The following is a 10,078-nucleotide window of genomic DNA, read 5'->3' on the forward strand; positions in this document are numbered from 1 at the left end:
GTCTCCGCATACATATGGCTCTCCAACACCACAAAGATCTTCATAGCCTTTATGTATAAGAATTCTGATGGTCATATATGCATCTGTTTGCCTCGCTTAATATCTAAGCACTCTTCCACCATATGGCGACCAGGCTTAGGGGCCGGCAATATCCAAGCTCCTGACGAAGGTTCGTTGACTTTGCGAGTCAGTAGAAGTCGAACATCTTTGGTCAATCGTCGTGGATGATCATGGGATCCTGTAGGAACGTTTTCGTTTTGGTGCTTCAGATATTGTTCTCTTCTCTGATGTAGAGCGTAATCCATTTTGGCTTCGAGCTCGTACGAGGGCGTTGTACCTCCTGGGTGGAGATCGCGCTCGAGGAAGGACACACCTCCTGAGGGAGCACCTCACCTTTCAGAAGACACGTCACTGATTAAAGGAATTCATCGTTTCTCTTAAAGTTGTCGTCGTCTTTATACCTTCGGCCGCAGGGTTACATCACTTTGCTGTATACGGTAACGCGCGAGTCGCTCTCCTTGTGTATGTTGAGGCGTTGGTCGCTCTGGTGTGTTTAGTGGTCATGTGTGTCTCTGCTGTGTGTAGCAAGGCGTGTGTCGCTCTGCTGTGTATGGTCACACACAGCCGCAGATCGTGCCGACAGTGTGAGGTACGCTTAATAGAAGCAATAAGTTATTGCTTCTATTAAGCGTACCACCTGTACGACCACTCAGGTGAGGTTGAAACAGATTCAGTGAACGTCACATCCTCGTCTAGTAACATATGTCAGTACAATGTAACCTCCCTCTCCAGCCCTTATCTTCTCCTGTGGCTTGAATTATATGTTCGTAATGACTCAAGATGTAGAAAGAACGCGGGTTATGTTTTCTTCTATCAGGAAATACTTTTCCATGGATAACTTTCGAGAAATAAATGCCAGCTCCTCTTCCTTTCTTCCCCAGTGATAATAAGATTTCTGAGGTTGGTTCTACGTTCACACGTATCATGATCTACGTGTGACACTTTTCTTCTGGGAGTCTATTGAGAAAATTGAGGAATTGAGGACGTTATGGGCACCTCTGCTGCGCTTTGTCCAAGGCATCATCGCCTCCCGCAGCTGTTGCTGTATCTCTGTGACCGTCGTCGTGCAAGGTCGTCGAAGTGACACAGAGGTAGAAGGAAGAGATGGTGTGAGGTGGTGTAGGAGGGTTGGTTGGTCAGACCATGGTAGTAACTGTGATCAGCGCGCCAGGCTTGGGGAGGCGTCCTGGGGCAAGCCACTCTTGATGCAAGTTGACAAGTGATCTTGGACGAGGGAAACGCCTCTCCTGGTTCTCCCTGCCGCGTGCACCGCGCCAGGGTAGGCTTCCTAAGGACAGGCCGCCTCCTGTCGGAACATACCTCCCCATCGACAGCTTCCTAATATCGCCAGACCTGGCCGCCGCCGGGAAGCCATAGCGTATTAATTCACAAGTCTTTCACTTCGATATTAGTTCAGTCTTAGTGAAGACTCTCCAAGACACTGTATCCCTTTTTCAAATTTATTGCAGACCCGGCGTGTGTGTGTGTGTGTGTGTGTGTGTATGTGTGTATGTGTGTGTGTGTGTGTGTATGTGTGTATGTGTGTGTGTTTCTGTGTTGAAGTGTGTTACTGGTGTATATGTGTGCATGTGTTTACGTCATGACACATGTGCATGTAGGTTGCGCGTGAGTGGTTTGTGTGGCAGAGGCTGAGTCTGGCCGAGGGGGCCGTCTTCCGCCATCGTTCTGGCATTTGTTTTGCCACGCACACACCGACGTCTCGGGACGTGACCGTTTGCACTGTCCGATAATGGCTTGGCGAGACTGTAGGAGGTGGTGAAGGAGCCGCGGCATCGATGGACGGCTATGGCCGGATTTGGGTTGAGTAGGTTGGTGGTTGTAGTGGTGGTGGTGGGTGGCGTAGGCTCCTTGGTCGGTCGGCTGGCCGGCCAGGCGGTGGGCCCGAGGCCGTGCAGCCTCCGTGGGTGCGGTATAGCTAGATCGTGAGGTGCGATACCCATCAGGTCAGCGCTAACAGGCCAAGCCGCCTCGATTCCTAGCCCACCCTCTGCTCCGCACGCTAGCCTATTTACCTGCTTGCCTGGCCGATAGCCTGCCTTAGCCACTCCCACCGCCCCGCACACACACACACACACACACACACACGGAGGAAAGTCCCTCGCCATGTCAAGAGAGAACGTTCATTCTCTGGTTATATCATCGAGGACTACATCAAAAACCAAGACACTGAGTGAGATACTCATAAGACTGGAAGGGAACCGAGAATTTACGTCTCGAGGCATCCGAGATTAGTTTCTACACTATCGTTGAAGTTTCGTAGAGTTTCCTTGCTACACTAACGTTGAAGTTTCGTAGAGTTTCCTTGCTACACTAACGTTGAAGTTTCGTAGAGTTTCCTTGCTACACTAACGTTGAAGTTTCGTAGAGTTTCCTTGCTACACTAACGTTGAAGTTTCTCAAGGATTCTTTGTTACATTAACACTGAAGTTCCTGAAGGATCATTTGTTACAATAGCATTGAAGTTTCTGAAGGCTCGGTTACAATAGTGTTGAAGTTTCCTTAGGATTATTTGCTACATAAGCATTGAAGTTTCCTGGAGATCAATTTTTACATTAATGTCAAGGGTTCTCAAGGATTACTTGCTACAGTAGCATTAAGGTTTCTTGTTACATGGCACTGGGGATAGATGTGTGTGGTAGTGGTGCGTCCCGTCATTATATTAACTGCTCTACCTCACTAGCCAACACTATCATCATCATCATCATCATCTTCAGTGTCATTAATCTCTCTCTCTCTCTCTCTCTCTCTCTCTCTCTCTCTCTCTCTCTCCTCTCTCTCTCTCTCTCTCTCTCTCTCTCTCTCTCTCTCTCTATCTATCTATCTATCTATCTATCTATCTATCTATCTATCTCAATCAATCAATGAATCAATCAATCAAAAGGAAAAAAAGGTCTCAAAGTTAATATTAATCTAGCTTTTAGTCAGCTCTAGCAAGTTATGGTTAGCTTTGACCCCCAAGCGGAGTTTGTGGAGACATTTTCAGACCCACACTTATGAATTGTCTATATGCGTAGAGGAAAAGTCCCCAGACTTCATGATTCAGTGTTTCTTATGCCCTCTGAAAGGCGAAAGATGAGAGAAAGTTCCAATCTGTACTGCACGGGGAGAGAAATTTATCTCGATCAGCAGAATTATGCTTTTCCTTAATAGGGCGAGACGTGTGTCTTATTATTTTGTGGAAACAAATCCTTTGTTGGCGCTTTGTGAACCTTCGATTGCATGTGAGTGGCCAGATCATGCGAGTGGCCAAAACATGCGAGTAGTTAGAACATGCGAGTGGCCAGAACATACGAGTGGCCAGAATATGTGAGTGGTCAGACCATGTGAGTGACTAGAACATACGAGTGGCCGAAGCATGTGAATGGCCAGATCATACGAGTGGCCAAAACATGCGAGTAGTGAGAACATGCGAGTGGCCAGAACATACGAGTGGCCAGAATATGTGAGTGGTCAGACCATGTGAGTGACTAGAACATACGAGTGGCCGAAGCATGTGAGTGGCCAGATCATGCGAGTGGCCAAAACATGCGAGTAGTTAGAACATGCGAGTGGCCAGAACATACGAGTGGCCAGAATATGTGAGTGGTCAGACCATGTGAGTGACTAGAACATACGAGTGGCCGAAGCATGTGAATAGCCAGATCATACTAGTGGCCAAAACATGCGAGTAGTGAGAACATGCGAGTGGCCAGAACATACGAGTGGCCAGAATATGTGAGTGGTCAGAGCATGTGAGTGACTAGAACATACGAGTGGCCGAAGCATGTGAATAGCCAGATCATACTAGTGGCCAAAACATGCGAGTAGTGAGAACATGCGAGTGGCCAGAACATACGAGTGGCCAGAATATGTGAGTGGTCAGAGCATGTGAGTGACTAGAACATACGAGTGGCCGAAGCATGTGAATAGCCAGATCATACTAGTGGCCAAAACATGCGAGTAGTGAGAACATGCGAGTGGCCAGAACATACGAGTGGCCAGAATATGTGAGTGGTCAGAGCATGTGAGTGACTAGAACATACGAGTGGCCGAAGCATGTGAATAGCCAGATCATACGAGTGGCCAAAACGTGCGAGTGGCCAGAACGTGCGAGTGGTGGGAATGTACAAGTGGCCGAAACATGCGAGTGGCCAAAACATTCGAATGGCCAGAGCGTACGAGTAGCCAGAATATCTGTGTGGCCAGAGCATGTGAGTAACCAGAGCATGTGAGTGGCCAGAGCATGTGAGTGGCCAGAGCATGAGTGGCCAGAGCATGCGAGTATGGGAACATAACGAGTGTTTGGGGCAACATGAATATCAAGTTTAGTCACATCGTCTCAAACCCAGCCTCAGCAAGTTTTTTTCCCCTCATTCATAGCCCCCCCCCCCCCACACACACACACACACACACACACACACACCCTTCACAACTTTCCCATCTCCCCTTTCAGGTCTCTGTAATTCCATCCATCTACACAATAGAGATACTTGGTGTCACCCGTAACACCCATCTTATCTTGGAAATCCCACACTATACAAGCAGTTGGGTTCTGTCTCTAAGAAACTCGAGAGCTGTGTTCAGATGTGGATAACTCTTCACTTCTGAACAGTTGCTCCGTTTATACAAAGGGTTAATTCGTCCGTGGATGGAGTAATACTTTCACATTTGAGTAAACTTTAGCTCTACGTACTTACTGGAGGAAACTGAATCCAAAGCAAACCATCCTTTGAACTTTCCCAATTTCACTTGGCTTACCTGCCCTACGTCACATTGTTGGTTCTCTTTCCCTCTTCTATAGATATCATTTTGGCGTCATCCACCCAGAGCTGGCTGCTTGTGTGACCACCCGGCCTTAGCTAGACCATGTCATAGTCAACAAGCCAATGTGTAGCTGGTGGTAACTCGAGGATGGTGGGCGGTTGTGATGTCTGTTTCTTTCCTTACACAGCGAAGCTTTGGAAACTCTTTACCTTCACAAGTCTTTCCTCACACCTGCCACCTGATTCATTTTCACAGGGCAGATATGCCAATCCTTCTGTGAATTTTACATTTGTTCTCACATTTTCGTGTAAGGTTCTGTAATTGGGACATTCGACATAAAAAAAAGTTATCTTTATCATTATTGCTGTTTCCAGTTATCATCATTGTTATCATTATGACCTTGTTATCATTATAGTCATCATCACACACTCCATTACTGTCTTTGTCATTATCATCTAGACCATCATCTTTGCAATCATCACCACAATCGTAATTAGAATTATGGTCACCACAATTATCATTATTGGCGTAATGACAATTATCATCGTTGGCGTAATGACAATTACTCATCATAATGCGTAATGATCACAATTACTCATATATATATATATATATATATATATATATATATATATATATATATATATATATATATATATATATATATATATATATATATATATATATGGTTGTTTAATTTGTTTATGGGTGGGGTTGTTAGGGAGGTAAATGCAAGAGTTTTGGAAAGGGGGGCAGGTATGAAGTCTGTTGGGGATGAGAGAGCCTGGGAAGTGAGTCAGTTGTTGTTCGCTGATGATACAGCGCTGGTGGCTGATTCATGTGAGAAACTGCAGAAGCTGGTGACTGAGTTTGGGGAAGTGTGTGGAAGAAGAAAGTTAAGAGTAAATGTGAATAAGAGCAAGGTTATTAGGTACAGTAGGGTTGAGGGTCAAGTCAATTGGGAGGTGAGTTTGAATGGAGAAAAACTGGAGGAAGTGAAGTGTTTTAGATATCTGGGAGTGGATCTGGCAGCGGATGGAACCATGGAAGCGGAAGTGGATCATAGGGTGGGGGAGGGGGCGAAAATCCTGGGGGCCTTGAAGAATGTGTGGAAGTCGAGAACATTATCTCGGAAAGCAAAAATGGGTATGTTTGAAGGAATAGTGGTTCCAACAATGTTGTATGGTTGCGAGGCGTGGGCTATGGATAGAGTTGTGCGCAGGAGGATGGAGGTGCTGGAAATGAGATGTTTGAGGACAATGTGTGGTGTGAGGTGGTTTGATCGAGTGAGTAACGTAAGGGTAAGAGAGATGTGTGGTAATAAAAAGAGCGTGGTTGAGAGAGCAGAAGAGGGTGTTTTGAAGTGGTTTGGGCACATGGAGAGAATGAGTGAGGAGAGATTGACCAAGAAGATATATGTGTCGGAGGTGGAGGGAACAAGGAGAAGAGGGAGACCAAATTGGAGGTGGAAGGATGGAGTGAAAAGGATTTTGTGTGATCGGGGCCTGAACATGCAGGAGGGTGAAAGGAGGGCAAGGAATATAGTGAATTGGAGCGATGTGGTATACCGGGGTTGACGTGCTGTCAGTGGATTGAATCGGGGCATGTGAAGCGTCTGGGGTAAACCATGGAAAGCTGTGTAGGTATGTATATTTGCGTGTGTGGACGTATGTATATACATGTGTATGGGGGGAGGGGGGTTGGGCCATTTCTTTCGTCTGTTTCCTTGCGCTACCTCGCAAACGCGGGAGACAGCGACAAAGTATAATAAAATAATAAATAAATATATATATATATATATATATATATATATATATATATATATATATATATATATATATATATAAAAAATCCCTAGGGATAGAGAAGAAAGAATACTGCCCACGTATTCCCTGTGTGTCGTAGAAGGCGACTTAGAAGGGCGGGAGCGGGTGGTAAGAAATCCTCCCCTCCTGTATTACTTTTCAATAGAAGGAACAGAGCAAGGAGCCAATTAAGGATTTTTTCGTCTAAGGCTCTGTCATCTGTTCTTGACGATACCCCGCTCATGCGGGTGGTGGCAAATACACACACACACACACACACACACACACATATATATATATATATATATATATATATATATATATATATATATATATATATATATATATATATATATATATACATATATATATATATATATATCATCCCTGGGGATAGGGGATTAAGAATACTTCCCACGTATTCCCTGCGTGTCGTAGAAGGCGACTAAAATGGGAGGGAGCGGGGGGGCTGGAAATCCTCCCCTCTCGTTTTTTTTTTTAATTTTCCAAAAGAAGGAACAGAGAAGGGGGCCAGGTGAGGATATTCCAAAAAAGGCCCAGTCCTCTGTTCTTAACGCTACCTCGCTAACGCGGGAAATGGCAAATAGTTTAAAAGAAGAAATATATATATATATATATATATATATATATATATATATATATATATATATATATATATATATATATATATATATATTATCCCTGGGGATGGGGGAGAAAGAATACTTCCCATGTATTCCCTGCGCGTCGTAGAAGGCGACTAAAAGGGGAGGGAGCGGGGGGGCTGGAAATCCTCCCCTCTCGTTCTTTTTTTTTTCAATTTTCCAAAAGAAGGAACAGAGAAGGGGGCCAGGTGGGGATATTCCCTCAAAGGCCCAGTCCTCTGTTCTTAACGCTACCTCGCTAACGCGGGAATGGCGAATAGTATGAAAAAAAGATATATTTATACATTCACTTGCCTTAATTGTTATGAACCAAGTTGCCGTTTTCTGACAATAATAGACAAGTGAATGATGATGACTCTTGTGCCACTGACTAGATTTTTCTTTTTTGAATTCTTTTGTTATTTCCAGCAACTATAGGCTACATGTTATCGCCTGTCTTGATGTAAGAGATTTTAACCTGTTTTTTTCCAAACACATTATGTCACTTAAACAATAATGTGATTGCTGGTTCTCTCTCTTGAAGCCGCATGGACGCTACATACCCAGGCAGCTGGCAGTTTTGTATTCCAGCATCATGCCACTTTGGCTCAGCTTTGGAGAAATAACCGTCTGTTAGATATTCCTTTTTTTTTTCCCATCCTTTAATCTGATTGGTCTACTAAAGCCTGACCAAGCTACGTTCTTATCGTTTTCACTAACGCTGTCACCTCAGCTTATCCTGTTTTCATCATTGCGAAGATCATATGAGAATTTGTTAGTCTATTATATCCTTGTTGACCACCACTAAAACCGTTCGTCGCTACATGGACATATGTATACACCAAGGGTCGGATCCGAGCCTTGGTTAGGGCCGGATACCTTTACCCAGGGTTCGAATCCGGTCTGTGGAATAACTACATTACAAGCAGTATTAAAAGCTACCTCAAAAGGGTTATGCATGTGATCCCTCGCATCTGTTTTGTCTTCAAGTACATTATCGAAGAAATCCTCGTTTGGCAGCTGAGACAAAGTCGAATCCACTTCAATCGTGAGTAGATTTCTTAACGTATTGTATTGAGTGCATTATCAAGCAAGTTTGGGCAGAGTCTACGCCCCACGCCTACTGGAGAGAGATCCCTCCCTACCTAGATACCAGTGTGGTATAATACCCCATTATGATCGAAGTCGAGTTCAGTATAAATATCACTGTTGACTGGTCGTAGAGTCTTTCGTCTGCCTATAGTGTCTGTGCTGGACATGATAAAGGACGGATCTGAAAAAGAATATCCTTCTGTTATTTCCTTGTGATTGCTACTTTAGGATTATTCGGCTCGAGCATCTGTCTTCTCGTCATGCGACATCATTCACTCATAGGCATTCACGAAATTTCGACTTTCCTTTGGTGTTCTCTACGTATTTCCTTCATGCTAAAAGACATACGTCTATACAATGTCTATCCCAGATCTATAAAAGTGTTTCTGGCTGAATTCACTTGAGGACATTATCTCTCCTCCTCTCCATGTTACCCTTAACCTCCTATCTTTCTCGTTGCTCTCAGTATGAGGCAAAGATTTCTCGTCTGCACTGCCTAGATTTTGCTCCTCAGACTCCGTGTCAAATAATCATGTTTTGTGACCATGAACCTGGGCCTTGAAGAGGGACTGTGATCGGTACTCCAGAGTCTCTCTCTCTCTCTCTCTCTCTCTCTCTCTCTCTCTCTCTCTCTCTCTCTCTCTCTCTCTCTCTCTCTCTCTCTGGGGTCACATCTCACTCCCTTCCCTTTGGGGTTAACCTCTACCATCTCTCTCCCTCTCATCACCACATAGTCTGACATGGACGACTCCCTGTGAGTCCTTTGTAATAGTCCTCATCACATCTCTTGTAATAATCTTCTATCACATCCCCTGTGTAGCAATCGTCTGTCACACCCCTTCTAACAACCCGTTTTGACCTCCCTTTGTATCATAGACCTCTACCCTAATGACATGTCTCCAATGGCACCTTCGTCTAATGTCCCTTGATATATGGAACGCCTCTGAGACCATCCCATGTGAGAACCCCAATGTTAACCCTCCGTGACAACCCCATTGATCCCCCTAACAGTCACTGCACAGTGAAGGAAGACCTGGACATGTTTATCCTCCAGCAGGAAACAATCTGCAGATATCTGTGTGTGTGTGTGTGTGTGTGTGTGTGTGTGTATGTGTGTGTGTGTGTATGTGTGTGTGTGTGTGTGTGTGTGTGTGTGTGTGTGTGTGTGTGTGGAATATCCATGTAACACCCTCAGTTCCTCCCTTTTATTATGCAACATCTTCTCCTATAAGGTGCCCCCCCTGTGGAACGCCCATTCCCCCTGTGCTTTACTATCCTGTCTCCATCTACAAAGATAAGAAATCTAAGTCCCTCTTGACTGTTCCCCCCCAGAAGTTAACCTCGTCATGGACCATCAGGGGTTCCTCTGTTATCTGTCGTTGTCGTGTGCTCTGCACCTCCTACGTCATCTTCATGGGTGTGTCTTTATGACAGTCTTTTTTTTTTTTTTTGAGCCAGCTTCTTCTATCTAACGTCCTCTTCTTGCGCGGCGTTGCACACACTGCTGCCTCATGTGACACACCTGCCGTGTCGTGCAGTACAGCGAGCTCCTCGTGTCACCTCGATCGACAACCCTCCCTTCTGACACCTCGTCCATAACACCTACCCATCTGGTACTTATTCTGTAATGTTTTCGCTTGTGACACCACCCACTGTAACCTCCTGCCATGCTAGCCTCCTGCACGTAACCAGTCCAGAGAGATAGACACCATC

The sequence above is a fragment of the Panulirus ornatus genome, chromosome 66 (genome assembly GCF_036320965.1).
Source record: "Panulirus ornatus isolate Po-2019 chromosome 66, ASM3632096v1, whole genome shotgun sequence".
In the NCBI taxonomy this organism is placed as follows: Eukaryota; Metazoa; Arthropoda; class Malacostraca; order Decapoda; family Palinuridae; genus Panulirus; species Panulirus ornatus.